The sequence below is a fragment of the Atta colombica genome, unplaced genomic scaffold (genome assembly GCF_001594045.1).
Source record: "Atta colombica isolate Treedump-2 unplaced genomic scaffold, Acol1.0 scaffold337, whole genome shotgun sequence".
Lineage (NCBI taxonomy): Eukaryota > Metazoa > Arthropoda > Insecta > Hymenoptera > Formicidae > Atta > Atta colombica.
In genome coordinates, this window is record NW_017259445.1 from 4,868 (window position 1) to 13,937 (window position 9,070).

Sequence of the window (9,070 nt, forward strand, 5' to 3'; positions counted from 1 at the left end):
GCCGTCTTATCCATGCAACACCAGCCTCCGATGAAATACAAATGAAACAAAAAATCTTTATTCTTTTTATATTTTTGTACTTTATTTTGGCATACAATTGTTACATTTTTCTGTTTTTTTTTTTTTTACGTTTCTTTTTTCGATGAAAAGTAGATGAATATTATCACATAACAATTTCTTTATTGTCTTATTGAATATAAATAATAACATAGGACATAAGCCATAGGTATATATGAATGATAATTATGAAACCATTTTAATATACCTTGTGTTTATTACAATTTATCTTTGAATTATCTATTGTACTATCATAGAAAAGATAAAGAAAGAGAGTTCATTGCTTATATTAAATCTGGTAGCCTAAGTAAGTTAAAAGAATTAAATAATCTAAATATCGTGACATAAACGGTAAGAGAGAAAAGATTTATTTTCACTATATAATTAAATGCTTGTAACAACACATACACGCACGAGTAATACACCGTGCGAAGTATATTACAAGATAAATAATTGTTATTGTTTTTAGTATGAACTCTGAACAGTGCCTCGTCAAAATCTATGTGAAACACTTTCCACAACTGAGAGACGTTTTATATAAGGTCTACTGTAATTCGTCTATGATATTGTTTACTGTCTGTAATTACGCATTCCTCGTTAATTCAAACTCGTAGCCGGCGAGTAAAATGACAACTGAAGTGACATCGATGTGGGCAAGTATCAAAATCGAACGCGATTACGAATTCTGTAAACCCATGAATTTAGAATCGTTTGTTGTGCTTCTTTCTCGTCGTATTAAGATAGATTAACGAAATCACGTGTACATTACTCGCAAGTGTAGTCAACATTTGCCTTAGAAGATTGAACTCTTCGGAGTAATACTTAACAAGCAGTAGTCCGATTAATCTTATTCATAGAAGACATTCTGTGTCTTTGAGATTTAACGTCAATCTAGCGACTGATGCGTTTGAAAATATATGCTAAAGGACGTAGAAATGGTATTCTGCTTTGATGTGTTATAATGCTTAATGATAGCATAGCATTCGTTTTTTGTAGTGATGTTTGAGATAAGTGTTGAGGTGTTGCCGAACGACATTCAGAGGCTACATATTTGTAGACAAGCGAGAAGCATCATGTAGATTTAGTATGTATACAAAAAACATTTTTAAATGGCACTGCCACTAATTTATGATATTGTGACGATTGCAATTTGAGAAAGCAATATCAAGCGTTTAACAACGTCGCGTTGTGACGTTGATGCTGCAGGCATCGGATAGAAGAGGGGAGAGAGGAGATGTGTTTTTGCTCTTTGCGAAGTTAAGGCTGCGCTTCAGTATTTTTTAAAAAAACATAATAATACATGGTAATATATAACTATACAATTTCATACATTAAAAAAGGATACATTGACATCGTTATTATTGGTTAATTTTAACTATCGATGGTGATAGTTGGTTGATCACATTTATTACTTTCGCTATAATATATTTTTTATCTTGGGACTTTTTTATCTTTAGTTTTTATTCTTCTTAGTGTCAATGTCTCAAAGAAATTGAAAGATTAACTTTTTGAAATCGATTTCTAATGCTTCGAGAAATGGATGTTAATTACAAAAACATAAAAATTATGAATATCATAGAGTCAATCAATTAGTAAATTATTTTGTGATAATATCGATTTGCTAATATTTTAATATTTTAAATATGTTTTGCTTATCTACATGAAAAGATTCTTTTTATTGAATTAACCCTCCACAGACTATCCTGAATTTTATCATAATCTCCTGAGTCGTTGAGGGATTTTTCACAGAGTTTTGGAATTAAACAAAATTCTGTATACTCTTTTAACACTTAGAAATACGATTATATAATTATATTATCTGAAACGTTTTTTACTCCTTTATATATACATATCCGAATTTAAGGCAAAATTAGCAATAATTCAAAGTCAAAGAATCGTCTGGATCTTCAAATTCTTATGTGGTCTGCGGAGAGTTAAAACGGAAGAAGATATACAGAAGAAGATTAATGGCCAATTTTGTGATATAAAAAATCAGCAATAAAAAATTTCAAACATTAGTTTCATACATTAATAAAGGATAAATTTATTGGCATCGTTATTGATTAATTTTAATCGATGGTGATAATGATTGATCACATTTATTATTTCCATTATATATACATATATTTTTACAAAACAAAAATGTTACATCGAGCCTTAACCGTTGTGATTTCCATTCGTTACACAGACAGTTAACAATATTATACAAATACCTTGCGTCACGATCAAAAAGATCTTACATGGCTAAAGAAGACGTACATATAATATGTTTTGTTCGTACGTTTATGTATTAAGCAACATTTATTAAATAATCCACGGAGAGAAGAAACATAATATTTGATCTAGATATATTTATGTATATCGTGCATATAATCGATAACGATATACCTGTTCGTTTGGACGCGTGCAAAAAGATAATTTCATTAGCCTGTAGAAGATTTTTAGTAGTAAAGGTTTGCAGTCCACATCTATTAAAGTGAGGACGCACTTAAGTTAAGGGAAATATCCTTTCGCGAGGGACATATACATATATGCTAAGTGTATTTAGATAATAGGAAATATGTAGACTGCTAGAATATATTGTCTATTTTACGTGTCATAAGTTAAGATGATATTGCATCAGCAATAGATGAAATATTTCTCATTTCGGTACTTCTTTTGTATCGAGAGCAATAGTGATTTTTTTGCGAAACTGGAGCACTGGTTACGCGCGACGTAATAAATATTTTTAAAAAATAGATAAAAATCAAAAGTTAATTTAATAGTGAATTTGACAATTTCTGAACAAATAAAAATTTTCTTATTACTTGCTCGAGCAATTTCACTTCAATTTATGACACGTACTTGTAAAATATAAATTTTTGTACATGCTTGTACATGAAAATTCGCGAGAACATGAAATATGCGTGTATCTCGATGAATACTTTGATGTAAAACACTCGTTTATCTGAAAGGAAGAAGGAAAGGAAATGGATGATATTTCCATATGATTATTGTGAATTAGCCGATTTTAAGCTCTCAAAAGGAGAAGAAAATTGTGCTAATGTGTTATCATTAAATCAAAGACATTGATACTAATTACATCTGAATAAAAAGGGGAGAATCATAGAGAACCGTACGAATAAGATCTTAACTTTTCATGAAGAGTGAAAAAATCAATAATAATTTCTGCATCACGTGCAGCATTTTATTATGTGTACATATTTTGATTTTGTCACATTATTAAGACATAATATCGTTTTCGATATAAAAAGTCATACTTCTGAAGTCTCCAATGCATTTTGTAGACTCAGTTCTCCTGATTGTAACTGATTGGCAAGTGTATTGATTTTAGATAATCTTTTCTATTTTAACAGAAACTATATGTACAGTAATCACACTAAGTTAAGATTCGATATTGTAAATTATTGTTAAAGCACTCAGTTCGGCAGCTATTTCTCTATAATATTTTCTTTATCAGCGATCATGTATCATCATTTTTCCGATTACTTGCTCAATTCATGTCCGATCATGTCAGTTTGATGGATGTATCGATAAATAAGTTATACATAGTCTACATTGATATAGTTTACATTGATATTTTTAAACAAATTTACTAAACAAATTTAGACAGATAATAAAAAAAAAGAGATGCGAGAAGGAAAAGTTATTTAGAGTGATGTTAAAGTTGCAGCAACGTCGATGATGTCCCGTCGACGATACATATATGGGCTGCAGATGAAAATGAAGAATGCATTCTGAAAGTCCTTTCCATTTTTCTACCGGCAGCAAAAAAAAAGTGTATCTCTTAGCGGCAGCAGTGATGAGTAAAATATAGACGTTTTTAACGATGTAAATGATGACGCTTGTTTTTTCAATGAGAATTAAAGTTATATATATTTTTTATCCTCATCAAACACGCTAGAAGTACTTAATCTGTTTCGATAAAGAAATCTAATATCGTTTTTTACTTTTTAAAGCATTATGATAACTTCATTTAAATCTCTATCTCTACTTCATTAAAATCTTATTAATCATGAAGTTGTTATTAAAATCATTATTATTATGTTATCATTAAAGTCAATAAACTTCACAAAAAAATAACACTTCTATTTTTTTTTGTATCAAAAAGATTAAAAAATAAGACGTTTATTTCTCATCTGCCGCTTGATAAAACGATAATTATAAATCGTACAATTTATCTCGAATTGGCTTTACTTTTTTCTATCTTTATTTTATAAATGGGACAAATTTGTAGTTTGAGATATATAGGATATATTTATATTGTAAATATATATACGATATATACAGACCCGTGTTGCCGCTCGATCGCGATTACGAGGGACACGACGTGCTTCTCTCGGAGCGTAGTAAAAGATAATGGAGATTCGGCGAAATCGCGAAATTCGATCGCGCCGAGTATATTTTTTGAGGAATGACGAGTTTTCAGAGATTTAACGAAATTTAAATCCCCCGCCCCGGTTGGAAAAGTCGAGTCCTTGTCGTGGTACGATCCTGCGACATCTTAGTAGTTTGATCAATCATTCTTATCGAGATATAATACGTAAGTTTTATGGGTTTTCTATAAGTCATTATTTAAGCTTAAGTCTTAAGAAATTGATTAATTAAACTTAAGACTTAAAACTTAGATAATGACTTTTATCATAGAAAGTTTATTAAAATATCAAGAGCAGTCCGCAGTTTTGTGGAGACATGAAAGAGAAGTTGTGCGGAGAGAGATTTTTATGTCCAAGTAAATATCGACTAACAGTAACATATTATACTCAACATTAATTTCACATTTAACAATATAAATGTAACGCATGTGTTATATTACATTTACATTATTGAGCATGAAATTATAATATTGATGTTGTTATTGTTAATCGATATTTACTGAGGCATCATAAAGCTCGATATCGAAATATTTATCAGCGTGTTAAAATACGCAAATCTAGTTTAACTGTAGGTTGAATCTTATAATCTTAAAAAATACATTTTCTAAAGTCTCCACATCGCTGCGTTGTTCTATATAAATACATAAAAATACGTATTAATTGTGTAAAAATGGATCGCGTTGATTGATAACTTCGGTATCAAAATCAAATGTTGCGTTCTCTCGAAAACCTTCCGTTTGGACTCTAGATTTCTAATTTACATTACAAAGAACATTTCGAAATGAGAAAGAGTGTTTAAAAAAATGTTATTAATTAATATCATGCATATACATTGGGCTTTTAATGACGTTGCGAATTTAGGCACTGTAGAACTCTTTAACTTTCATGTGCCATGTAGGATAGGCCTAACATTCGACAGATCCGATCGCGAGAAGAAAGAGGAGTAATTTTGATACGAAAAAAGCTTCGGCTTTATTTATAATCCGCTATTGGCATTGACTTGAGACTGTCAGACAATGACACGCGCATCTAATGCTATAATTATCTCGCATGTGCGGGCGGCGGTATAAACTGTTAGGCCTATCTTGCTCTCGATCAACATTGTCATTTGAGATATATATTTGTCACGACCATCGTATAATATATCAGGTTTACTCTTCAGGTCATCGCGTAGGGCGTAGAGTTTTTCAACTTCTAGGTGTTAAAGGAATATTTTATAAATTATAAGAAAATATACACATATTATATCTACAGACACGTATATATTATATCACGTAAGGGCATTACACGTGTGTAATATATACTATAATAAATATATACTATAAATATATACTATAAATAAATAAATAAATAAAATATATACATATATTCAAATGTACAATTTTACATCGTCGTGGATGTATTGTTATAGATAATTGAATAAAAGTGGCCTCGTCGCACTCTAATTGATGGAAGAACGAGGCCACTCTCGCTTGCTCTTTTACGGAACATACGTAAGAGCATATACATATATAAATATATATAAATATATATAAAATTTGTCATTATATTCCCGCTAAGGTACTTATTATTATAGCTATTACGGCATGGTAATCGTGAATGTTGTGGAGTGGATCTATTTATGAATCCGTCGATCGTTAATGTAATCAAATGTGTTCTGCGTGACTTTTAATAGAACACTTTAAAATTGAACATGCTCTGCATCTTTTCTTCTTTGCCCATCTCAACTTATCTCGACGTCATCCGGAAAATATCTCAAATACAACGCATTCTCTGAATTTTATTCTATGATATTCTATAATATGAGGGAATAATAAAAGAAATAATAAAGAATAGATAATAAAGAGAACATATGGGAAATTCATTTTCCTCATGCAGTTTATTTGAGATTTCTTCTTTTTTTATTGCGAAGTAAATTTTTCGTAAGCTTCATCTTTTCGATATGAATTATAAATCATATAATATTATATAAGATAATATTTTGTTTAAAAAAATTTTGTTTTATTGTTTACGTAAAATATGAAAGAGATAATAATATAAATATTATTTAAAAAAGTATATCTCTCATTAAAAAATATATGCAGCTCGCTATGTTTCCTATTACAGCATAGATCATTCCAGTAATATTGCAAATGTTGCAGCAATATTACTGCAAGCTTGTAGCTGTATAGATTTCTTAGCTTATTTTATCCTGAAATTTGATGACACGTATTCTCGTCTAAATTCTCAAAGAATGATACAGGAAGTAATAAAAATAGTAAGGATAATAAAATAGTAACGATAATAAAGTAGAAATAAGCGAAAAAAATTTATGTTCTTTTTATGACAATTTTATGAAGTTTGGTTTGACATTTTTATATTCTTTTAGTGTGAAATAAATTTGTCGTAATCAATCTTTTTATTATCAATATTTTTATATAAGACAATTATTATTATAGTAAACATTTTTATATCGTTTGCATAAAATATTAAATTATACAATATGTCTTATATAAAAAATTATATTTAAAAAAATGTACTTTTTTGAAAATATATAGATATATGCTAAAATATATATATGCTCGATCATATTTCGTATTATATTTCTTCTTTTTTATTGCGAGATAAATTTCTCGTAAGCTTAATCTTTTTGACATTTATAAGATAGCTTTATTAATAAAACATTTTATTTCGTTTACATGAAATATTAAATTAGACAACACATGTATTATAAATATAAAAGAGAAGATATACATTTTCTCATTGAAAAATATATGCATGACATGAAATGATAAGAAGGACATAAAACCATCGAAGCAGTCGTGGCCGAGTGGTTAAGGCGTCTGACTAGAAATCAGATTCCCTCTGGGAGCGTAGGTTCGAGTCCTACCGACTGCGAAAGAGTGGTCTTTTTTTTGCTTTGTAATTATGTACATGAATAACTGGCGAATGAATATCAAAGATTCAATGATTATATTTAATCTATTTTTTATAATAATTTAATTATATAATAATTTATACGTGTATTATACAGATATATAATGCAGTAATGCAAGTATCCATTTCGTAATAAATTTCGCAAGATATTTCGAGAGATATTTATGTTATAAGAGCGCAATTTTAATTACGATTGCTTCAATATCATGCTTATATTAGTTATCAATATTTTTTCCCAAAATGAGATAATTCATATCCATATCAATAATAGTGAAATATAAGGGATGTATAGGAAATTGTAACGATATACAACACTGATGTGCGAATTTACTTTAGGATTATTGCTTGAACGAACGTAATAGTTTATCGTAATAGTTTATCGTAATAGTTTTTTAGATGCTGAATACGAATCCATTTTCGAAATTTAACCATCATAATTTTTAGAAAAAAGATAAAAAGATAAAAACGTAAAAAGAACAATAATTTGAAAGGTTTTTATTATCTTGTAACATCAGTAGCAAATTTTTCTTCTAAATTTTTTCTTCTAAATGCCATATGAAAGAATCAATCTTTAGCTTTAAAATGAATTTTGTTTCGTTTAGATACGATTTTTCGAGATGTAATAATTTGAAAAAAAAACAATTGTATTTTATCAATTTCATATCGCTCTTTGATTTGTATGTTCCTATTATACTATATAAATACAAAAGCATTTACTTTCTACGTATTTAATTATTTTTTTGCAATATTGAATTGTCCTTTCCTTACACAGGAAAAGAGCTATTTCGAAATTGTTATATCTTAAAAAAGAAAAATTAACTAGTGCAATTCAATTATAAATAAACAAAGAATATAGTAATGAATTATGAATTAGTAATACGCATGATTCTCAGTGAATCACATTAGATTTCGTACAACTATACTACTTGCAATTATAGATAAAATCAGTATATTTATATTGTAATCATTTATTCTGTTCTCATAATATCTCATAATATTTTTACGTAAAGCTATTATGTAGCAATTTCTCTTTGTGACCTATTGAATGATAACAGATCAGACAATAATTTCTCGACCTCAGATGTATTATTTGAGTGCATGCATACTTAGGAATAACAGTTCTCTTCTTATTCTATTCTTATTCAACAAATGTATTTAATCTAAGCAAAAATATTGGCAACGAAAAGATAAAGATTGTAAGTACCATTTTGTATCTTTTCGCTGCAGTCAATATTTTGTCTAACTTTTTATCAGGAAACCTATGTCGACCGAACGATCCAAAAAAAACAATCGGGTAACAAAAAGATAACTTGGACGAACGGCGCCAACTTAAGTACCTGTGGAAATAAAAGCTCTTTGACGTGAACGTATTTTAGAAAGTTCCTTTCATCCGTAATTTTCGGAACCAGTTTTCAGTGGAGCCATTCAACGAAGAATTTACTCGAAAGTGATCATTCATGAAAGAAATATCCAAACAAAATACGAAGTATGTACGGCGATACATTTAACTTTCGAAAAAGTGCCTTTTTATGGTACTTTTAAGAATGATAATGGCCACGGTAGGTGACCAGATTGTTTGCGTTGTTAGACATCACAAATATAATGTGCAAACGATTTACAGGAAACTAACGTGAGGTACTATGCCACAGGACTCAGGACAGTGTGTTTGTGTTGGTATGCTGTATTATTCTTCATATTAGTATATATATATATATATATAT

At 29.1% G+C, this 9,070-nt stretch overlaps 1 non-coding gene across 1 annotated transcript; it reads left to right on the forward strand.

Annotated features, from left to right (window-relative positions):
• Window positions 1–7,228: 7,228 nt before the first annotated feature.
• Trnas-aga lies at window positions 7,229–7,310 on the forward strand. Its single transcript has one exon. It is a non-coding gene; the product is annotated as a tRNA-Ser (tRNA).
• Window positions 7,311–9,070: the final 1,760 nt, after the last annotated feature.